The sequence below is a fragment of the Neomonachus schauinslandi genome, chromosome 1 (assembly GCF_002201575.2).
Source record: "Neomonachus schauinslandi chromosome 1, ASM220157v2, whole genome shotgun sequence".
Classification (NCBI taxonomy): Eukaryota; Metazoa; Chordata; class Mammalia; order Carnivora; family Phocidae; genus Neomonachus; species Neomonachus schauinslandi.
In genome coordinates, this window is record NC_058403.1 from 81370084 (window position 1) to 81394918 (window position 24835).

The 24835-nt window shown below is 41.0% G+C and overlaps 1 long non-coding RNA gene and 2 other non-coding genes across 3 annotated transcripts; all 3 read right to left on the bottom strand.

Moving 5' to 3' along the window:
* Positions 1 to 5036: 5036 nt before the first annotated feature.
* Positions 5037 to 17186, bottom strand: LOC110582529. Its single transcript, XR_002480446.1, has 4 exons — positions 17034 to 17186; positions 9668 to 9834; positions 8172 to 8296; positions 5037 to 5288 (listed from the first exon to the last, which is right to left on the bottom strand). It is a non-coding gene; the product is annotated as an uncharacterized LOC110582529 (long non-coding RNA).
* Positions 7480 to 7610, bottom strand: LOC123327011. The gene has a single exon (XR_006541476.1). It is a non-coding gene; the product is annotated as a small nucleolar RNA SNORA63 (small nucleolar RNA).
* LOC123323248 lies at positions 7941 to 8117 on the bottom strand. The gene has a single exon (XR_006539301.1). It is a non-coding gene; the product is annotated as a small nucleolar RNA SNORA81 (small nucleolar RNA).
* Positions 17187 to 24835: the final 7649 nt, after the last annotated feature.

Below are 24835 nucleotides of genomic sequence, written 5' to 3' on the forward strand. Positions count from 1 at the left end.
CTGTTTGGTTGTAATTCATGAATTTAGACCATGGAGGTGCATTTTGCAATTGGGCAATGCCGCCTAGTGACTATGTTCAATTTGGAGGAGTTGGGGTGGGGCGCCTGGGTGGCTTAGTTGGTTAGGCGGCTGCCTTCGGCAGGTCATGATCCTGGAGTCCCGGGATCGAGTCCCGCATCGGGCTCCCTGCTCAGCGGGGAGTCTGCTTCTCCCTCTGACCCTCTCCCCTCTCATGCTCTCTGTCTCCCATTCTCTCAGATAAATAAATAAAATCTTAAAAAAAAAAAAAAGAATTTGGAGGAGTTGGGGTGTTCTTTTGTTTTAAGAGAAAAGCTGTCACCAGCTAGACCCCAAGACCCCAAGACCCAACCTTTAGTGCCCACCTGCTTGCACTCACCAACCTTTGTCTCACATTTATCCTTAAGCTCTTCCTTCTAGCTAATCTCTTAACAAGGGCAAATGCAAAGGGAAACTGCCCTCCAGGGATAGTGACTGCTTTGACAAGACCCCCAGTGAGCCCAAACCACGCAGACCAGTTTGAGCTTAACTCTTGACTTGGGCCTGTGTAGATGGACAATGGCATGACCTCTAGAATGACCAACAACTACCTTTATTTCATTATAATATTAAAATCTCCATCCAAAGAGGAGCACAAGTCTCATTTACATAACATACAGTGTATGTATAGGCATGTTTCCTTTGTGGCCCATGCGTGACGTTATGCCCACCTCTACCTAAGATGAAAAGGCATCCCTATCTAAATATCCATTTTACCCTAAATAAAAGGAACCCATCCACCCTTGCTCAGGAGTCATGGCTTTGGAAGCTATTCCTCATGATCTCCTTATTTGTTGCAAATCAAGTTTCCTTTGTGCCACAGCTCAACCCCGTGCCATTCAGCTCACCAAGGAATGAAGTCACATTGATTCCATTACAGAGCAGGGTCCCGAGAAAGAGTAGTTCACCTTTCCTACTCTTCCCCTGCTCAGGTCAGTCCTATCAGCGGGGTTTAGTTCTAGTTTATGTAAATGGAGGCTAAACTATTCAAGCTGTTGACGATGGGGGGGGCGGGGGTTGGGTTTTAAAACTTCCTAACTACACTGACCTGGGGAGGGTGACTGCAACTGAACTCACGTGAGTTTGCTCCTTGGTGACAGATAGAGACTACACCCTGGGGGAAGTTGTCACACAAAGGAAACTTTATTTCCAGCAAATAAGGAGATCATGGGGAATAACTTCCAAAGTCAAGACTGAGCAAGGGTGAGTGGGTTCCTTTCATTTAGGGTTTAGGATGACTATTCGGAAAGGGGAGGTTTCTCATCACCTGCAAGCCCGCACAAGTGTACTTAGAAAACACGCCTCTACATGTATGTGATGGTCTGTTATGAAACTTTTGCTCTCCCTCAGGCGGACTTTAACATTATATTGAGGCAGAGGTAACTGTCAGACTAGGGAAAGGAGTTAAGGCCAGGTTCTGAGAGCTGGTATAAACTGGTTGGGGTCGTGGGCTTTTTATCTTGGGTAAGGAATGCAGGGCCTGCTTACTTTTGAAACAGCACTGGGATTTTTTCCCACTGATTTATGGTCTCTGGTTTGGGCTATTTCCTGGTCAGGTAGGCTGTTAGCTTTTGCATTCCCTTGGTTCCGTTAAAATCCTTGACTGCTGAGGTTTTTGCATTTCTTTGTAATTCTGACAGCTCCTCGGAAGTTCTGCCCAAGTGTGCTTGGGCCACAGATTGTGGAAAATAGCTGGGGGCCTAAAATGACTTCTATGTCAGGAAAGCTGTGTCTCAACTTTCTTTTTCTGGGGGCCCCTAACTCTTTCTGCTTCTACAACCAGCTCTTCCTATTTGCACAGGACTGTTGCATTAGCATAGAAAGTCCTGCATTCTAGGAAGCTCCTGCCCTAGTACACAAAAAATCCCAGCTTTAGACAGCGAGTGCTGAAGGTTGGGGAAAATGTGTAAGTCCAGACGGCAGCCCCCAAGTGGCCCAAAAGCAACACTATTTTTAGTGTTGAATGGTTACAGCTTAGATTATCTGTCTTCCAGAGCTGGGGTTGCTGATGTTGGCAGTCATGATTTGCAGTTCACAATAATCCATTATCCATTCGTGTAGGATCTACGTGGTGCAACTGAAGTGTGCAACCTCAGTGTGTCCTGTGTGTTGGTGCTAACAGTCCGTCTTTGACTGGGCCCGTGGCCTGACTGCGCTTTGTGTGGCAAGAGTGCTAGTTTAATTTTAACGCTGTGAATATTGTGACAATATTTGCTAAGAATTCAGATAATAAAAGAATGCAATCTTGCTATTTGCAAGACCTATATCGTCTTAAGCTGGTAACTAAAATGTTTTTCTGAGTTCTGTGAGCCACTCTAGTGTATTAATCAAACCCAAGAAAGGGGGGTCACGGCAATCTCCAATTTATAGCCAGTTGGTCAGAAGCATAAATAATCTGGACTTACATTTGGCATCTGAAATGTGTGGGTAGGGGGGCAGTCTTATGGAATCAAACACTTGTGGGATCTGATTTTATCTCTAGGTTAGACAATATCTGAATTGAGTTAAATTTTAGCAAACCCAGTTGGTGTTGCAGAACTGCTTTGTGTGGGAAAAAGCCCAACATTTGATGACTGGACGTGTCAGAAGTGAAACGTTGTGAGAGTAGAGTTTTGAGAGTAGAGGAGAAAAAAATAGTTTCCCTTACAAGAGTCTAGAAGTAGACCCACATAAATGTAGTCGACTATACTCATCTGATCTTTAATGAAGGAGCAAATGCAATACAATAGAGAAAAGATAGTCTTTTCAACAAATGTGCTGGAACAACTGGGCATCACATGGGTAAAAATGAATCTACATACAGACCTTAAACCCTTCACTAAAATTAACTCAAAATGAACCACAGACCTAAATGCAAAACACAAAAGTATAGAACTCCGAGAAAATAAAAGGAGAAAATTTAGATGACCCTAGGTTTGGTGATGACGTTTTATTTTATTTTATTTTATTTTAAAGATTTTATTTATTTATTTGACAGAGAGAGACACAGCGAGAGAGGGAACACAAGCAGGGGGAGTGGGGGAGGGAGAAGCAGGCTTCCCGCCGAGCAGGGAGCCCGACGCGGGGCTCAATCCCAGGACCCTGGGATCATGACCTGAGCCGAAGGCAGACGCTTAACGACTGAGCCACCCAGGCACCCCGGTGATGACGTTTTAAATATGCACCCAAAGCAGGGAAGCCTTGTACTTTAGAATTTATCCTGAGGCAAAAGGAAATCCACTGAATAACTTGTATTTTTATGAGATCATTCTGGGGGCTGAGTGGTAAATGGATTGGATAAATCAAGACCAAGGGTAGGGAAACAAGTTTGGCGACCATTGCCAAAGTCTAGATAAGAGAAGGAAGTTCAAGGTAATGGGATAAGTACCCTGGAGCAAGATGGAAAGTTTGGTTTTGAACACATGGAAGTTTCAGAGTCATGGGACTGAAAACATCCAGGGAGCAGTCGGTCTGATGCTTGGAAGAGCATAAGCCAAAAGGCAGTGTGAAGAGGACAGCAGAGGGCCAGGTACAGAGGAGGAAGGGTGGGAGTGAGGCCCGGGAACGGAGCTGGTGTGGAGGAGGAAGTGGTACCTTGTGCTACCGAGTTCGAAGAAGTAATCAAAGGTGTCCTTGGATGGAGCTAATGGATGACTAAGATTCTGAATGAGATCCACATTATGAGACGGGAAAGGAAGGCCTTCTAGTACATTTTGTGGTTATCCGTTTTCCAAATGCAAGTTATGTTTGTTTTTGTCCCATCTTTACGCCGTTCTCCCCCGCTGCCTTCTAGTCTTCGTAGGGAGTGAACATGGGGGTAAATGTCATCCCTTGCAGCTCATTATTTAGGATTTCCTTTTGCACATTTACTTACTGAAGACAGTGATGTGACTTTTAATTGATCTGATACTTCCAGGGATTCAAGCCTTTGCCTTACTTGTCACAGCAGTGGTTTTATGAAAGTGACAAGCATCAGTACTAGGACTGAGAAAGGATGGGGGCCGTTTTCACCTAGAAATTCACCACCATAGTCTTTTCTGTGTGCTACCAATCAAAACAACTGATGGAATAGCTACCGCCTGTCAGTGGTTTTTCTGACAAATTATGAGCTGGTCATATGGTCAACATAAAGATTGCTCAATAAGTAACTTGTGAGTAAGAAGAAATGAGGATCATACTCAGTGTCAATTTTTCCCTAATAGGACCTGTAATAGCGACTCTATGTTATTGTTATGGGAAAAAGGACTTTACTGATTAGTTTATTAACATAAAAAATCTTGCTGTTAAGTAGCTACTTTATATATACCAGGAAATGTTTGCCACACCAGAAGGAGAAAGCTTACATTCTGATACTCCTTTTTTGTCAACTAAGCAGATAATTCTTAGCAGATGTTGCTGATGAACATCTGCAATTGACCGACTGACTACTCTTTGGGCCATGGCCAAACAGCAGCTAACTTGGAACTATTATAACTTTTTATGAAAAGCCACCTGGGTTGTTTCCTTTGCATGTAATTTTGTTAACTAGAATAAAATATTTATCACAGAATGCTGTTTTATTTTCTTCCTTGGAAAATATGGAATTATGGCAAAAAGTATAATTCTTTAAGGAATAAGGACCAAACAACTTTAAAGAAAAATATTCTTTATTATAATGTATTGAGTATTCAATACGCAATATGGCAATTTTTCTGGGATTCAGCCATAGGATATGATTGTTGCTGGTGCTTAGCAAAAGGCTCCGGTGCAGGGCCCCTGGGTGGCTCAGTCTCTTGAGCGTCTGACTTCAGCTCAGGTCATGATCTCGGGGTCCTGGGATCAAGCCCCGTGCCGGGCTCTGTGCTCAGTGGGGAGTCTGCTTCTCCCCAGAGCATGAGCTCTCTAGGAAATAAACTTCTAAGAATGATTTTTATAATCCCACCTTTCATATCCAACTTCAGTATTCTAATTCTAAAGAAGACAAAGCCAATGACCTTCCTCATATGAGCTCATGAGTAAGAGTAGCATTACTATCCAAATCTGTATTTCCGATCTGTTATGAGCTTTGAGACAAGCTTCAAATATTCCCAAAGAAAAAAGCACAAAGCACGTTGTTATCACCTAGTCCACAAGAGCGAGTGCTGTGAGCCACATTCATTGGCATTTCCTCCACTGTGGTGCTGTAGAAAGTCTCAATGTCATGAAGAATCTGCTCGTCTTCTTCAATGTTTATGGCCACAGCTTTCCTCCCAAATCAACCTCCACTGCCAATTCTGAACAACAACAAAAAATTATTAATCAGAATATTGCTTATAAAGATGACAGGAACTACTAACAATATGAGCTACTTGTTAAGCATCAGTGGCTGTTTACTTGCCAGGATTATACGTAAAGTGCTTCCAACTAGATGCTAATCGCAATATCTAGAGAAAAAGAAAAGGTTTCTTTTGTAGTTAGTGCAAAAGGATTCCTTTGGCTCAAAATTAGATTCTATTAGGCATCTTAAGCATTATTATTTATAAAGCAGATGGCAGTGTTGTGTTTGTGGTAGTGAAATTAAAGCCCGTACCCAAGATGGCCATCCAAGAGCAGTTGTTGGCCTGGGACAGATGTAAACACCTGGGACTAAACAAAAAGAACAATTACATAATTCATTTTGACACACTTTTGGAACTACCAACTGCAAATATAAACTCTAGAATGTTGGCTATTGTTTGGACTATGTTGTCCAATATAATAGCCACTAGCCACACGTGGATATTGAAATTAAAATTAAATAAAATAGAAAACACAGTTAATCAGTTGCATTAACCACATTTCAATAGTCACATGGTGGCCTGTCACTTCTTTGTTGGGCAGCACGGATATAGAATATTTCTATCACTGCAGAAAGTTCTATTGGACAGACCTGGTCTAGGACTTAAAACTCTTTACAGTGTGTGTGTGTAAGGAAGCTCCAAAAATCTGTTATGGTAACCCATATTGATCACTGCTTTCTGCTCAGTTCACCTCATAAACTGTAACACAAGTGGCTGGGATATATTTACCACCGCAGCTCTCTACTAAAACAGATAATATGGCCAATCAAAAATGTCTTGGCTGGAGCAATTTAAAAGATCAAATAAGCAGGACAAGAGAAAAACAAATATGGAAAAACTGACTCACTCTTTATCCAAACAATATGCTATTTCACTCATGAAACCAGGCCAATGCCATTTTGGAATGCTGCCTCATCACCTATTTGTGTTGACTACTGTATTTCTTGAAACAAAGTTCTTTTTACATTAGTAGCAAGACATAATTCAATTTATTTAGTAATAAAACCACTATACCCAAGCCAGGGTCAATGTAAATTTCTACCAGAAAATGCTTACAAAATCCTAATTATAGAAGAATCATCAAGGAAGCATGAGATATGAGTAACAGGACAAAAAAAAAAAAAAAAAAAAGAGACTCATGTGTAAGCTAAGGCAACCAGATCTAACAGGATTATTGATTTTTCCTTTGAATATCAATTGTACAAAATCCAAAGTCTGGGCTACATTTCACATTTATTATCCTACTATGTTCTGATCAACCATGAATCTTCCCAAGTAGAATTTAAATACATCTTATCATGTTACTGGGTGATAAGATTATTTTCCTCATTCATACACCTGATTTTAAAGGTTGTCTGGCTAACAAAATCACACTTCGACAACAGTACATAAATTTATTTCACCGGAATAAAAGCAAATACTCAATGAAGATGACAAATAGTCAGCTGAGAATATAGTTTTCACAAGTAGTGGGCAGCTCATAGTTTATAACCATAGATACTAGTTGTTTATAAAAATCATGAGCCCGAGATTATGATAGTAGACATTCAAATTCTGATTCAAAAAGCACCTGCTGTACATCTTTCAGGCCTTAAAATAAGGCCTTAAAGATGCTGTACATCTTTCAGGCCTTAAAACCTGAACCACACAAAAATCATAGAGCTCACTGTAGAGTGTGGTCTTCATTCCCTCACACAGCTAGAGCTGACCAAGACTGCTAAAAATCTTCCCCTCAAAACCAACTGTGGTAGATAAATACAATTAAATAAAGAATTGAAATACCAGTAAGTTGGTAGTAATCAAAATGTGATTTATCCCTTATCTCAATTCCTTCTTGATAATGTCTCTTTCTTTCTGTCACCACCTGCAAAATATTAATAAGCCTTAATTCTCATGAGTCATTCATCAAATCAGTGTTTATTTTTTTTTTTTAAGATTTTATTTATTTATTTGACAGACAGAGACACAGCGAGAGAGGGAACACAAGCAGGGGGAGTGGGAGAGGAAGAAGTAGACTCCCCGCTGAGCAGGGAGCCCGATGCGGGGCTCGATCCCAGGACCCTGGGATCATGACCTGAGCCGAAGGCAGACACTTAATGACTGAGCCACCCAGGCGCCCCTCAAGTCAGTGTTTTACTTGGTAAACATGTCTGAGACCATGCATCCCTGGCTGCTAAGCACCATGGCGGACAGGGCTAGAAAGGTAACAGCTTTATTTTGAGCAGGGGGCAAAGACAAGGCAGCACTTTATAGCTACATTGTAACTAGATCCTGCATCAGTTTATTAAGGAAATAATTAGATGTTAACAGTGTCTTAACTAACAATACTAGGGAAGAACTACTCTTATCACATCAGATACCGAAATTCCTGGCATGCGTTTTCTCAGAAGCCAGTCTACCCTTGAGCTGTGTTCCGATGAAGAACAGCATGTGTGGTCCGTCATTTGACACAAGGAACATACAATTTTCTTCCCTCCAGTATTTCAGAAAGGAAAATGATAATTCCTAACAGAGTCAGAATAAAAAACCATTTGATTTCTAACTCTCATCCTATCATTGGAAGGGACCAGTTAGAAATTCATTCTATTAATTTGGCCTAAATACAGATATTATCATCCCAAATCTTAGAACAAAGTATGCTGGACTTAAGAAAGAGGTTCATCTCAGTTTTTCTACTATCTGGTATAGTTATTTTCTTCTTGTGTTTACTTTGCTGGCTTTTTACAAATATGAAGGCATGATACTAGTTTCTGCAATTTTAGTACAGAGCTTAAGTAAGAAGGTAAAAAAAAAAATTCTGGCCATAATTTTTATGTATATCAACAAAAAAAACATTACCCCTTTTCAAAAATATTATAAAATATTGACTGTTTCATAGGTCAATTCTTCCTTCTTCATCAGAATTTGAACTTCTTGATAACTTCCAACATATTGATTGACATTAAGGCAGAAAGCAACCCAACCTTAAAAAAAAATAAAGAGAGACGACTAATTATGTTGACATATCAATTAAGTAGATATAACAGTTTTCATAATAATAATAGAGGAATAATGTTTGAGACCAAGCGTCCCTGTCTTACTATAGAATGGAGCTAGACAGAGATTGTAGGAAACAGTTGCTTTCAGCAGGGGGAAGGACAATATAGCACTTCACAGCTACATTGTAACAAGTGACCCAACCCGCCAGCTATAGATGAATCATGTGCACACCTGAATACTTGTATTTACTTTCTAGTAGGTCTTGTGGATTTGACCTTTAATCCCTGGACTCAGCATTTTTATCTGCTTCATCCAAAACAAGCATCTGGATCCATTTTGGAAAGTTAAAAGAAAAGTCTTACTTAAGTGTAGGCTGTGCATGGAGACTTCCTTCCAAAGACTATACAGTATGGAAGGGGTGTGTGAGGAGAGTAGCTTTACCTGGAGAAACCTAACAAACACAACCTCAGCCAGGGGACCAAGGTCAACATCAACAGAATAATCTTTAATATAATGAGATGAAAATGGCACTTTACCTCTGTGGTCTCCACACCACCCCCTCCCCCCCCGCCAAAACCCATAACCTCAGTCTAATCTTGAGAAAAACATCAAATTCCAATACAAGGACATCCTACTAAATATCTGACCAATAATTTCTGACTCCTAAAAACTGTCAAGGTCATCAAAAACAGGGAAAATTTAAGAAACTATCACAGCCAAGAGGAGCTTAAGGAGACATGACAATTAAATGTAATGTGGTATCCTGGGTGGGATCCTGGAACAGAAAGAGGACATTAGGTAAAAACTAAGAAAATCAGAGTAAATTCTGGACTTCAGTTCATAATATTGTAATCAAGGTTGGTTGGTTCATTAATTTTTTTTTTTTTTTAAGATTTTATTTATTTATTTGACAGAGAGAGAGGCAGGGAGAGAGGGAACACAAGCAAGGGGAGCAGCAGAGGGAGAAGCAGGCCTCCCGGGGAGCAGGGAGCCCGATGTGGGGCTCGATCCCAGGCCCCTGGGATCATGACTGAGCTGAAGGCAGATGCTTAACGACTGAGCCACCCAGGCGCCACCTGGTTGGTTCATTAATCTTAACAAATGTACCATATTAATGTAAGATGTTAATAATATGGGAAACTGGTGAAGGTATATGGAAATCTTCTGAACTATCTTCTCAATTTTTCTGTGAACCTAAAACTGTCCTAAAATATAAAGTTTATTAAAGGAAAGTCTTAGTATCATGTCTAGATATTCATGCATGGCAATTGGCTTAAACAGGTAATTATTTTCCCTCTCATACCTCAAATATCACTAGTGTAAAAATGCCCTCTGAAAAATATGGTGATACTTACAAAGATATCTTGTATTTAACATATTGAATGCTCTCCCTGCAATACCAACAGCTATAAGTGCTATTTCAGCTTGTATGTGTGCGTTTCATTTTGAACACCATTTCCACAATGCAGTCATAACAAGTTGTTTCCATACGGTAGTCAAGTGCCAGGATTGCTGTTTGGATCTAAAAGTCAAAGCTTAAATTATTATGTTGTAGAAAAACAGGTTCTACCAAGCAATTTCTGAAGCACACAGCTAAATGCTGAACTGCTCATATTTAGTTTCAGATTCTGGTCCACAAACAGCTTTTAAGCAGTGATTCTTTTTTTTTTTTTAAATCTTTTTTATTGTTATGTTAATCACCATACAGTACATCATTAGTTTTAGATGTAGTGTTCCATGATTCATTGTTTGTGTATAACACTCAGTGCTCCATGCAGAACATGCCCTCTTTAATACCCATCACCAGGCCAACCCATCTTCCCACCCCCCTCCCCTCTAGAACCCTCAGTTTGTTTTTCAGAGTCCATTGTCTCTCATGGTTCGTCTCCCCCGGTTCGTCTCCCCCGGTTCGTCTCCCCCTCCGATTTCCCCCGCTTCATCCTTCCCTAAGCAGTGATTCTTTTAACACAGAATCACTTCTAAGTTTACAGAATTATCAAACTGCTTCATGATAAAATCCCTTTCAGTGTCTCATTTTTAATTAGATTTTTGTGCCTTTACAAATTTGGGATCCTCAGTTTCCTAGAGATACCAGTTAGATATTCAAAGAACCCAGACAAACATTTCCTGCATTATTCTTCTATGTGCAGGACATGTAAGTAGGGAAACAAGTTCTGATTTTGCCTATAAGTAGGCAAATTGTTCTGTTATGTATTCACTGATTATCACTTACTTTAAAACTAAAGGGGTTGGGGGGATGGGGTAATTGGGTGATGGACATTGGGGAGGGTATGTGTTGTAATGAGCACTGGGTATTATATAACACTGATGAATCACAGACCTGTACCCCTGAAACAAGTAATACATTATATGTTAATAAAAAAAAATTAAAAAAAAATGAAATCTTTCCAATAGGAAACTATGACATACAACCTTGATCTTCATAAAGCCTACAGCTTTGTTAAGAAAAGCTTCCATAGCTAATAGCAGTGAGTTTTGAAAACAGATAACATGCAACAGATATGTCACAAACTATGAAGAGTCCCAACTAATTACAGATCATTGCAGTTTTCATGCTGCAAAATTGCATTTAGACTTAATAACACAAAGGGCATGGATTCTGTCTACCTTAAAGAAAAGAAAGCTTTATTTTCTCCGTCTGGTGAGATAGAGCCCTGCAAAACGTATCTGCAAACTAGTTCCTGTTTAATTTGAAACAAAAACTCTATGCTTGCATATGGACAATAATTAAAAAGAAGGTTCTGAAGGTTCTTTACACCAAATCTTAAGCTATTCTTCACTTTTGTAAAACCTGAAGTATCTGAGGATTTATGTTCCCCGGGCAGACGCCATTAAGCAATGACTGAGGGTACAGATGTAAATACACTGTGCTGGCCGCTGGATTGACTACACTGATCTCAGAGTTCTTCTGTGGGATTGAGCCACCTCCAGGGCAACATGCTTGAGAGTGCAGCCTGCCCAGCCTCCTGATACGACGCACTGAGACAAACACATCACTTCTGTGCGTTTCTTCCCCAAATGGATAGCCTGAATCTATGTGTGAAGAAGTACTGGAAAAACAACAACAAAAACAACAATGGAGGGATGTTCTATAAAAAACCTGGCCTCCACTCTCAATTATTGGCACCATCCTCTACTCATGTATTTTTAGTACATGCAGAGATCTCTATTATGGATACACTCATGAATGCCAAAAATCACTTCATCATCTAACCTATTAAAATCATGGAAGACAAAGACTGAGGAGCTGTTCCAGAATGAAGGAGGCCAAAGAGACATAACAATTAAATCCAACATGTGATGCTGTATGTGATTCTGGACCAGTAAACCATTTTTTTGTTTTGGTAAAACGTTCAGTAGTTGGACAATTGGTGAAATCTAAATAACAATATTGCATCTGTTATTTTTTGATTTTGATAATTGTGTTATGATGTAAGACAATGCTCTTATTTCTAGATAACACATGCCGAAATATTAAGGCGTAAAGAGGCATAATGTCAGTAACTTACTGCCAAATGCTTCAGAAAAACATTATGTGAGTATATGATATGTGCAACTGTATTTATATACAGAGAATAAAATAAATGTGTTATGAACAGTAACATTTAAGAAATCTAGGTAAAGAATATTGGAATTCTTTGTCCACTTTTGTAACTTTTCTGTAAGTCCAAAAACATTTCAAATTAAAAGTTATTAAAAATTCAAAATACAAATATGAAGCCTACTAACATTTATAATTTATAGAAGAGAAACAAGAGAGGTCTTAAACTGGCAGCTCCTTTGTCTTCTTGGTTTTGCACAGTGTTTGAAATCTGAATTAGATGTTTTCTGAGGAAATTTCATATGCAGATCCAAATTTCCCCCTTCACTTGAAAAATCAGTAGATTGTAACCCTGTTCCTTATCCTCTGGTGGCAACTAGCGAATGGCTGCCTGCTTTAGATGGGCATATGCACTGCACATCCCTGGATCTCTACCTCTCCTTATTTTTCTTAACTTTTTTACTCACTTATGTCACTGGGCCAGCCCCCTGCAGGCAGTTGAGTGTGAGGCCTTTGATTTATCCAGGAGCTCCAGCTCTGCTAAATTTAAGTACTTTAATCTGAAGCTGTATCAATGCCAATTATTAATTTTAAAAAGAGGAAGGTAAAGTGAAAAGTTTGTTCAAGCCCAAGAATCTCTTGTGCGAAATACGTAGATATGTTTTCATTTACTAGAAGATGAGAGATGACAGAAAAGGCACTTAAATCAGAATTTATTAAATGAATCTAGAAATTAACAATTTTAAATAAAAAAGGGTTGACTAGGTGAGATTTTTTTTTCCTTGTGCACCGAAGATCAAAATTAACCTGGGGAAAAATTATGAGGGCTATTTGGGAAAGCACATATTTTGGCTCTGTTTAGAGGGAAGAACTTTCTAATGGACAGCTAACTGAAACTATACTAAGCTACTTTCAGGAGGTGATGGATTTCCAGCTTCCTGAAGTGTTAGAAAGAGGTTGGGCAACAACTTAGTGAGGATGCTAAACGGTGGGATTGGGGGCTGCAACACATGTACGAGGCAGCCAGGATGAGTACCTGTCATCGTCCTTCCTGTGCTCGGATCCATGATTCTATGGGGTGCTTAAGGTTCTAGGTAAACCAACACTTCCATCAGAGGATGGTAAAGAGAATAGGAAATAACTCAACAATAAATCATGGGAACTCAAGGGCATCTGAGTCCCCAGGGTGTGAGTTAGAAGGAGAAACCATGAGCCAGCCAGCCGGTGTCAGCTGGGGCCACAGTATCTTTAGTCCCAGTGTCCAAGGAAGTGGCTACAGATATGGAGGACACAGCCTAGTGAACCATGAGGAGAAGCAAGCAAAATACATTGGAAGGGATCAGCACAGGGTACAGGAAGACCTAGTGTGTGGGTGGGACCCATTTTTATAACATTAGGGGAATAGTTAAGTTATATTTAGCCTTTATGAATGCAAAGCTCTACTTGGTAATAAAACACATCTGCAGAAAATGCTGTCGAAGACAGAAAAGCAGGTTTAAATGAGGCTTCACAAAAACATGATAATTGAGGAAACAGAAAAGCATTCTATACCTTATGTCATGTCTGAATTTTGAAAGCACTGGTCCCAGCTTTCTCCTTGAGGATGAAACCCAGAACTTCCCGGCAGAAAATTTCACCAGCTGAAGCTCTCAGAGGGGAAATTGATCAGTGTGTTGCTGAATGATGTGTGTGTGTGATTTTCAGCCTCAAACTCTGGGTGGCCTGACAGGTGGAGTAAGAAGCCAGTGTGATGTGCAGTCCCACAACCTAGGAAGAGGAAGGACAACACAGTCCCTAGTGAATGGGACAATATCATTTTTAGGAAAAATGCTTAAGAGCCTGTGCTCTACTAAACTACCATGGGACTACGGGACTCCAAACTGAACTATGATATGACAAGGACAACACTGCTAGTGGGATGGAAACACTAATGTTTGCTGGCAGGAAGCTCAGAACTCAGGTATTCTATTTCCTCCCTAACACTGAGATCATTTGCTGAGGGCGGCTTGTAAGGGATGTCAGAGGTTTGCAAAGAGTGAAGAGAATCTGAAACAGCAATTGTATAAATTGAAAGAATGAGGTGCTGAATGCCCAGGTGAAGTCGACTACCAAAAATTTCTTTTAGTGTCAAGTGTTCTCAGTGCACAAGTTTCTCAAGCTCTTCTATGAAGCTTGATGCAGGCACAAAGAAGACAAATAGTTGGATTCATCCATGGTTGCAGTTTTCTCTGGTGGACAAATAGCTAGTAATAACTGACAGCATTTATAACCCTCGGGTGTGCGGAATCAAGTTTTTGTTATGATTTTACAAATAATCAAGGATCAGATATGATAAGTGACTTGTTTATAATCACTTGGGGTAGTAAACAGTAGTTGCTAAGATTAGAACTTCAATCTTCATAATTCCACATTCCTCCTTAGGTGATGGAAAAGTTTTGTAGGTTTTTGAAGAAAAACTGCAAAAAATTCCCAAGAGGAATTTTAGGGAATAGTCTGCAAGTAAACTGTTTTGTTTTGTTTTAGAGAGCGAGCGCAATAGGGAGCAGGCATGTGGAGGGGAGAGGGGGACCGGAGGGAGAGGGAGAGGAATCTTAGGCAGGCTCCACACTCAGCAGCAGAGCCCTCTGCAGGGCTTGATCTCACAACCCTGAGATATAACCTGAGCTGAAATCAAGAGTCGGACCTTAACCAACCGAGTCACCCAGGTGCAGCTGCAAGTAAATGATTTTAATACTGTAAACACTAAGAAAATAAAACAATATGCAAAGAAATATAAAATTCTACAAGGCTTGGGGTGCCTGGGTGGCTCAGGTCATGATCCCAGGATATCTGAGTTTCAGTGAAAAGAAATGTACTGTTCAGGGCGCCTGGGTGGCTCAGTTGGTTAAGCGACTGCCTTCGGCTCAGGTCATGATCCTGGAGTCCCGGGATCGAGTCCCACATCAGGCTCCCTGCTCAGCAAGGAGTCTGCTTCTCCCACTGACCCTCCTTTCTCTCATGCTCTCTGTCTCTCATTCTCCCTCTCTCTCAAATAAATAAAATCTTAAAAAAAAAAAAAAGAAATGTACTGTTCAATAATGGTTAAAACAAGTATTTTAGAGGGGCGCCTGGGTGGCTCAGTCATTAAGCGTCTGCCTTAGGCTCAGGTCATGATCCCAGGGTCCTGGGATCGAGCCCCACATCGGGCTCCTTGCTTAGCGGGACATTTCTTTTCACTGAAACTCAGATATCCATAATATTTTTAATTGCTTGGCTTTTTAAAACTTAAAATAAAAATTTAAAAATTAAAAATTATAGAATCAGGGGCGCCTGGGTGGCTCAGTTGTCAAGCGTCTGCCTTCAGCTCAGGTCATGATCCCAGGGTCCTGGGATCGAGCCCCACATCGGGCTCTCTGCTCAGCGGGAAGCCTGCTTCTCCCTCTCCCACTCCCCCTGCTTATGTTCCCTCTCTCGCTGTGTCTGTCTCTGTCAAATAAATAAATAAAATCTTTAAAAAAAATTATAGAATCATTTAGTATGTCAAACATTCACACTTACTAAAGGTCAAATGTAATAGCTAATAATAGCTAAAATTAATAGCTAAAAATTAAAATTAAAATTAATTTCGATGTCCCAGGCACTTGACAATCCTATGAAGTGGATACAATTATTATCATCTTTATTTTATTTTATTTTTATTTTTTTAAAAGATTTTATTTATTTATTTGACAGAGAGACACAGCGAGAAAGGGAACACAAGCAGGGGGAGTGGGGGAGGGAGAAGCAGGCTTTCTGCTGAGCAGAGAGCCCGATGTGGGTCTCGATCCCAGGACCCCGGGATCATGACCTGAGCCGAAGGCAGATGCTTAATGACTGAGCCACCCAGGCGCCCCTATCATCTATATTTTAAAGAAGAGGAAACTGAGATATTATGTAACTTGCCTACTGCCATCAAAGTGGTGGAACTAGGCTTTGAACCCAGGTGTGTTTCATTCCAGAATTTGAGCTCTTAGCCTCTATAGGATATACTGCCTTAATCCCTACCTTCATAGTGATGTATGAATCTCCTGCAATACATATGAACATAACCTTGTCTGCTGACATCAAAGCCAAATGATATGACATTGTTTATTAATTATAAAATATACTTTCATCATCAAAGAGCTATATTCCTTGACAGTTTAATACAGTTATTTCTTCCCTAAAATATAAAGTAAATGTTACAGAGGAGAACTCTCCAGCCCTCTGAAAGGTAAGTTTGCTTTTGTTAACTGGATTTATTCCAACAATAAGAAAGAACTCCCCAGGAGTCTTCTCCTGATGAAGGACAGCAGAACTGAAATGGGTTTTTAAGGTGTCCTGGCCTTATTACCCACTAGTTGCATAAGGTTAGGCGAGTCTCTTCGGATTTCATCAGAACATGGATTACAACAACACTCTCCACACAGGGACTGCTGTGTCCCTAAGCAGGCTGTAAATGGTTAGGAGGTGTCCAAGTGTTATTCTAGACTAGGGTTGCCAGATAAAAAACAACACACCCAGTTCGATTTCAGACAAATAACAAATAATGTTTTATATTTAAATTTCTCTTTATATTAGGGACATAGTTATACTAAAAAATTATTGTTTATCTGAAATTTAAATTTAACTAGCATCTTGTATTAAAAAAAAAGATTTTATTTATTTGAGAGAGAGAGCGCGCGTGAGCGAGAGCACACGCTGGGGGAGGGGCAGAGGGCGAGAGAGGGAGAAGCAGACTCCCCGCCGAGCAGGGAGCCCAAGGCGGGGCTCCATCCCCAGACCCTGGATCACGACCTGAGCGAAAGGCAGACGCTTAACCGACTGAGCAATCCAGGCCCCCCTCCTCTTACATTTCTATTGCCAAATCTGGCAACTCTACGGCGAGGGGAGCATGGAGAATGGCAAGCCCAGCTCCACTGTCCTCCACCTCCCCGCCCCCCACTAGAGAAACTGAGGCAAAAGGCGGGCTGAAGGGTGAACGTAGGGACGGGAAAGAAAGGGAAGGGCTGGGTGTAAAACGACTCCCTTTCGGGGGTGGGACTGAAAGCAGAACCCCGGGTCTCGCAGATTCTTTCCTCTGGTCCTCCTCCGCCTCCTCCCCTCTCTCTGCGCTGGCAGGCCAAACATCCCCCACCCCTGAGCCAGACCGCAACCGTTACCTCGGCGGCAGCAGCGGGCTCGGGAGGCGCTCCCACCGGTTCCTCTCGGTCGCCATCAGCAACACCGAGACCACAGAGGCCGCCGCCACGTCCCGGGACCCCGGTTGCTTGCTGATGGGCGACTGCGTTTCAGATGTTACCCAAATCATCCCTCCATTCCGTCTGGAAGTCTCTTGTCCTCCCCTGGCCACCGTCCAGGTCAGAAGCAAGAACTAGACCAATCCAAGCAAGGAATTCGGGGGGGGGGGGGGCGTCCCCGCTAAAGCCAATCAAAGAACAGAGCTGAGCTACAGTGGTTGCGATTGGCCAATCGGTTTCCTCCGCCCTTTAGGTTGTCTGCCGCTGGGGAGGTGTGGGCTCTGGCCTCAGCCTCGTTAGGCCCTTGGATGTCGGATAGGTGTGTCCTCCTGTGGTCCGTGGGCTTTTCTCTCTCGTGGGCTCTAGGGCTAGGAACCCTTCATGACCTTTAATTTTTAGAGGCTCTGAGGGGAAGAAGGGAAGGGAGCTGTCTTAGAATATAAAGGGATGTGGGCTAAGAAGAATACAAAATTTAATGTTTTCAAGAACGTGAAAAACATATATTAAGAAAGTCCTCCTAATCATCTCAAAACCGAAATTATACAATTTTTAAATAGACTTGATTTTTTCTATAATGGTATTTTAAAAAACTGAGATATAAATGACATATCACATTGTTTAAGGCGTACAATGTGTTGATTTGACACATTTATATATTGCAATATGATTACCACCATAGCGTCAGCTAACACCTCTATCAAGTCACATAATTATTTTTTGTGCATAATGAGATTTAAGATCTAATCTCTTAGCAACTTTGAGGTATATAATACGGTGTTGTTAACTATAGCCACTATGCTGGGCATTAGATCTCCAGAACTTATTCATTTTCTAGTTGCAAGTCTGTAGACTTTTTTACAGCAGTTTTAGGTTCATAGCAAAATTGAGCAGAAGATACTGAGGTTTCCCATGTACCCCCCAACCCCCACCCATGCACAGCCTTCCCCATTATCAACATCCCCCACCAGAGTGATACATTTGTTACAACAGATGAACCTACAGTGACACATCATTATCACTGAAAGTCTATAGTTTGTTTGAGTTTATTCTTGGTGTAATTTTATGAGTTCAGACGAAGTTTTAACGATGTATGTTCACAATTGTAATATCATGAAAGTAGTTTTACTGCCCAAAAAATCCTCTGTGCTCTGCCTATTCATTCCTCTTTCCCCTATAACCCGTGGCAACCACTGATCTTTTTAAATGTGTCCATAGTTTTGCCTTTTCCAGAATGTCATATAGTTGGAATCGTACAGTAGCTGTTTACTGCTTTCACTAAGTAATCACTTCTTTCAGATTACTTCTTTCACATAGCAATATGCATTTAAGTTTCCTCCATGTCTTTTCATGGCTTGGTAGCTCATTTCTTTCTAGTGCTGAATAATATTCCATTGTCTTGATGTACCACAGTTTACTTATCCATTCACCTACTGAAGGGCATATTGGTTGCTTCCAATTTTGGCAATTATGAATATAACTGCTATAAACACCCATGTGGTGGGTTGTGTGGAAGGATAAAAGAAGCAATTCATAAATTAGAAAATAGAAATGGGAATACTAATAAATATATGAAAAATAACAATAGAAAAGACAGCTGGCTAGACAGAGGAAGTACAATCGAAATAAAAATAAGGGGAAATCAGGCTCCCTGTTCGGCAGGGAGTCTGCTTCTCCCTCTGACCCTTCTCTCATGCTCTCTCTCTCTCTCTCATTCTCACTCTCAAATAAATAAATAAAGTCTTTAAAAAAAATAAGGGGAAATAATTACAGAAGCAAAAAATTAATAGAATTGTATGGGATCACATTACTCACCTCTATGTAATACATTTGAAAACCCAGATGAAACAGATGAAATTTCGAGAAAATATAATTTATCAAAACATCCCAGAAAAGATAGTAAGTAGACTGTTTACCATAAAATAAATAGATGTTGAAAATAGGGCGCCTGGGTGGCTCAGTCGTTAAGCGTCTGCCTTCGGCTCAGGTCATGGTCCCACGGTCCTGGGATCGAGTCCCACATCGGGCTCCCTGCTCCACGGGAAGCCTGCTTCTCCCTCTCCCACTCCCCCTGCTTCTGTTCCTGCTCTCGCTATCTCTCTCTCTGTCAAATAAATAAATAAAATCTTAAAAAAAAAGAAAAGAAAATACTGTATTTTCCCACAACTCCATCCACAAAAGCACCAGGACTATGTTATTTCATGGGAAAATTTTACTGACAAACTTTAAGGAACAGACGCGTTGGTTGCTATTGATTCTATCCTGGGCACAGAAGTAAGGAAACCTTCCAAATTCTATTTATGAAGTGAGTATAACACTGATAACAAAATCTAATAAAACACACATATATCGGTTATATACACATACATAGTGACCATAGACAGTCTTTTTTTTTTTTAAGATTTTATTTATTTATTTGAGAGAGACAGTACACGAGAGAGAGAGAGCAAGCAAGCATGAGCAGGGGGGAAGGGCAGAGAGGGAGAAGCAGGCTTCCTGCTCCAGACTCAGCTCCAAGCTCAATGGAGGGCTTGATCCCAGGACTCCAGAATCATGACCTAAGCTGAAGGCAGATGTTTAACCGACTGAGCCACCCAGCCCGCCCCAACCATAGACATTCTTTTTTTTTTTTTTTTAAGATTTTATTTATTTGGCAGAGAGAGACACAGCGAGAGAGGTAACACAAGCAGGGGGAGGGGGAGAGGGAGAAGCAGGCTCCCCGCAGAGCAGGGAGCCCGTTGCGGGGCTCGATCCCAGGACCCTGGGATCATGACCTGAGCCGAAGGCAGACGCTTAACGACTGAGCCACCCAGGTGCCTCAACCATAGCCATTCTTATCCAGTAATCAAGACAGTATGATGTTAGTGAAAGAATAGACAAATAGATCAGTTGAACAGAATAAAATGCCCTGATATAATCCCACACAAGTATAGTCAACTGATCTTTGACAAAGAGCAATGGAAATTCAATGGAAAAAAAGATAGTCTTTTCAACAAGTGGTGCTGGAAAAACTAGGCATCTATAGGCGATATAATGAATCTAGACACTAACCTTACATTTTTCACAGAAATTGACTAAAAATGGATATAGACCTAAATGTAAAACACAAAACTATAGAGCTTCTAGAAGAAAATATAAGAGAAAATCCAGGTGACCTTGGGTTTGGTAATGAGTTTTAGATATAACACCAAATGCATGATCCATAAAAGAAAAAATCGATAAATTGTTCTTCATTAAAATTAAAAACTTTTGCTCTGCAAAAGACATTGTTAAGAGAATGAAAAGACAAGCCACAGACTGGGAGAAAATATCTGCAAAACCTATATTTGATAAAGGACTTCTGTCCAAAATATACAAAAAACTCTTGAAACTCAACAATAAGAAAACAAACAACTTAATTAAGAAGGGGGCAGATACCTCACCAAAGAAGATATACAGATAAGCATACAAAAGGTTGCTTACCATCATATATCATTAGGAGTTGCAAATTTAAACTGCTATGAGATAACACTAATATCTATCAGAATGGCCAAAATCCAAAACGCTGACAACACCAAATTCTGGTTAGGATGTGCACCAAGAAGAACTCTCATTCACTGTTGCTGGGTATGTACATGGTTTTACAAGACAGTTTGTAGTTTCTTACAAAGGTAAACATAGTCTTACCACACAATTGAGCAATTGCATTCATAGGTATTTACCCAAATGATTTAAAAATTTAAGCCCACCTAAAAACCTATGCACAATATTTATAGCAGTTTTATTCATAATTGCCTCTAACTGAAAACAACCTAGATGTCCTTCAGTAGGTGAATGGATAAACAGATGCCTCTACACAACAGACTGTAAAGAATATTACTCAGTGATAGAAAGAAACAAGTTAACAAGCCATAAAAAGACACAGAAGGAACTTAAATACATATTGCTAAGTGAGGGCAGCCAGTCTGAGATGGCTACATACTGCATGATTCCAACTATATGACATTCTGGGAAAGGTGAAACTATGGAGACAGTAAAAAGATTAGTGGTTGCTCCAAATTTGAGGGGAAGGGAGGATGAATTGGTGGAGCATAGAAGATTTTTAAGGCAATGAAACTATTCTGTATGATAACTGTAATGGTGGATACATACATGACATTATGCATTAGTAAAAAACCCATAGAATAGTACAACACAAAGAGTGAACCTTAATGTATAGACTTTAGTTAATAATGTATCCATATCGGTTCATCAATTGTAACACACATGCCACACAAATAAAGGATGTTAATAATATGAGAAACTGTTTTGAGAGAGTGGGCTTATGGGAATTTTTAGTACTTTCCACTCAATTTTTTTGGAAGCCTAAAACTGCCCTAATAAATAGTCTATTAATGAAAATAATACATTGGATACTCTTTAAAATTCCAAGTGGTTTTGCCTATGGGTAATGGAATTATGATCAATTCTCCTTTTTCCTACCTCGTCTTTCAGCTTTCTGTGCTTTGCTAATATGTTCTGCAAAGAAAATACATTATTTTGACAATAGATTAAATTTGGGAAAGGACGTATATGGGGGAGGAGAGTGAAAATACAGAGGTAGAGGTAGGTGTGTCGTCCCCTCCAAATATACGCACTTGCGTACTCACATGCTCCCCTGTGCCAGGGGCAGCTGATTTCGGGAAACACAAGGTGACAGTGGAATGACTGTCGGGATGGTGTGAGCCCAGGTGACTTTTTCACTCTCTTGGGTTCACCTATCCAGTCAGCTGTGCACTAGACGGCACATGGTGTGACTCCTTAGACAAGAATATGGTCTTATGTACGAGAACAGTGGACTCCTGGTGCAGAGAGGCTTGTCCTACCAGGCAGCACTGGGGGAAAGAGGCAACGCTGCAACATTGAGGCAGTTGCAAGGCTTCTGTGAAATGAGAGGCTTTGACCGATGGCTATTCTCTAATTCTGGGCTTGGTCCGGGAACTGTGGGGTTTACAGAAGTGAATAAGGTATTTTCCTTGCCAAGTAGCCCAGGGTCCAATGCAGAAAGGACAGTGAAAACAGAGTGGGATGTGGAGAAAGAGGCCCTTTAGAGGGGCATTATCCTGAGGCATTTGTGGTGACCCCTACCCCCTCCCACAGTGCACTTCTACCTCCCTTATCCTCCATCTCCTGTCACCTTCTCCCCACCCTCCCTCCCTTATCTCTACCATCTCTCTTCCTCTTCTGTTTTCCTCTGCTCTGCCTTAGCACAGAGCTTTTCAAACTGCTGGGAGCAACTCCTTAATGGGTCATACAAGCAGCTGAGTAGGTCCAAACAATCATTCTAAAAAACTTTTTATTTTGAAAAATATTTAAACATGCATAAAAGTGGAGAGAATAAGTAGCAAAACAACCCATATACCACCTTGATTTAACAGTTATGAACATTTCCCAGTATTTATCTCATTTATTCTCCTTGCTAAGGTAGTTTAAATTACAGACAATGATGTTTCATCCCTAAAAACGTCAGCATACATCTCTAAAAGAATAAGGACATTTTCTTACATAACTGAATACCCTACTTTCCAAATGCAAATTTCCCCAATTTGGCCGTTGTTTTTTAAAAATGAAATTGAATAGAAAGTATTTTAGGGCTTCACATGTAGTAAGGGAAAAGAAATTGTTCATACAACTTTTGTTTTCATTATGTGTATGTATGTCTACTGTGTCATGATGTAAATTTTATATTGTACTGTGGTTTGCAGTCTAAGAAGTTTGAAGAGCCCTGCTCTAGGCCAGTTGTGCTCAAAGTGTAGTCCCAAGACCAGCAGCATCAGTTTTCCTGGGGACCTGGTAGAAATGCAAATTATTGGGTTCCATTCCACATTACTGAGTCAGATCTCTGGAGGTGGGGACCAGGAATCCATATTAAAAACAAACCAACCAACAAACCTGTATTTTAGGTGATTCTGTTAGTTTGAAAACCATGGATCTAGACTCAACTGGGTGACCGTGTGATGCCCAGGCATCCCTCACCCTCATCTGGGTCACTCAAAGTGGGTCCTTTCTTACTCTTCATTGTGCTGAGAGTTCACCAACAGAGGTGGAATCTACTGTGGCAGTGCTTGGAGGAGGTTTCTCTTTCCAAGCTTAGGCAAAGCTTTACTTGAAGGCAGAGACTGGTCTAGATTCATAAGATTAGTAATATTCAGTTTCATCTTTGTACTAGCAACATCGTAAAATGAGACCAAAGCCCTTAAAGGGTTGTTGTGAGGCTTAAACGATGTCTATGAAATGCCTACCATTGCACCAGGCAGGGTAGTCACTTAGTATATGGTGGTGGCAGTTGCTGTACTTGACACTACCTATCACAACCCTGGGCATATGGCAGATGTTCAACGGATGTGACTGGTGGCTAATTGACTCACTGGAGGAGGCAGGCTATTCTGGCTTGTTCCTTGATTTTGTCAGATATTGGAGCAATGTGATTTGTCAGAGACAGGAAATATATCAGAATTAGGAAGGAGAAAAGGAGGCACAGAAAAGAGGAGGATGGAGGGGAAGAAGAGAAGACAATAGGATTGTTCATAGTCACAAAAGCAATGGAGACAATGACCATTTGTTTTCCTGGGAGGGGGGCAAGGGGATGTATGGGTTATTGCACACTAAGCGAGCATATCTTCTTAGTTACAATGACAGGATTTCAGAACTGGAAAAGGAAACTTGGAGACCACAGACCCACCTCCTCATAGCCCAGGTAAAGCAGTTGGGGCCCTGGAAGAGCACGTGTTAGAGATGGGGGGACAGAATTGGTTTCTGAGGACAGGTACTGCCTGCTACATCTTGCCATATTCAGCCAATTATTTTCCATGGAAACCTTTTTTTTTTTTTTTTTAAGATTTTATTTATTTGACACAGAGAGAGACACAGAAAGAAAGTGAACACAAGCAGGGGGAGTGGGAGAGGGAGAAGCAGGCTTCTCACTGAGCAAGGAGGCCCATGTGGGGCTTGATCCCAGGGCCCTGGGATCATGACCTCAGCTGAAGGCAGATGCTTAAGGACAGCCTCCCAGCCGCCCCTCCATGGAGACCTTTGAAGATTGTGAAGGTACAGATGTGGGAAAGGAGAGCAAGACTCTGAGTGTGATTTCTTTTCTATGCCTTTCCTTTTCTCCCTCATCCCTATTTATCAGTTTCTTCTGCCTTCTCTTCCTCTCCCTCCTTTTCATGATTTTCACACATAAGGACCTGTCCAGGAAGCTTGAGGTCACCGGATCTGCAAAGGCCAGAACGCTGCACATCATTTGCCTCCTCGGCAATGCTCTTGTTTCTAGTGATCGAAACTCACAATTGGCTCTGACTGGGCACCAGGGTTCCGACTACTATGATCAAGAAACACTTCATTTGGTTCCTCAACAATACTTGTGACTCTTGAGTAGGCTGAGAAACCACCCCGGAAACGCGGTCCAAAGCTGTCTTACTTCTTTTTGTCTTTCACCCTTTTCTGACTCTTCTTCAAGTGGGTGCTATGAAAACGATTGCTCTACTTGTGCAGGCAGAGTGCACAGCCCGCACCTCACAGGACAGAGTAACCCTCCACGGGAATCTCAGGTTGCTTGTGGAGTAACGTCTCTTAACCACAGCCCACGACTGTTACCGAAAGCATTTAAAAATGTCCTCATGCCCCTGGGATGACTGGCTACTATTAGAGATTAGATCCGGAGTGTTGGCGGTCTGGCGTTTTACATGTCAAAGAGGAAAGCTGAGCTT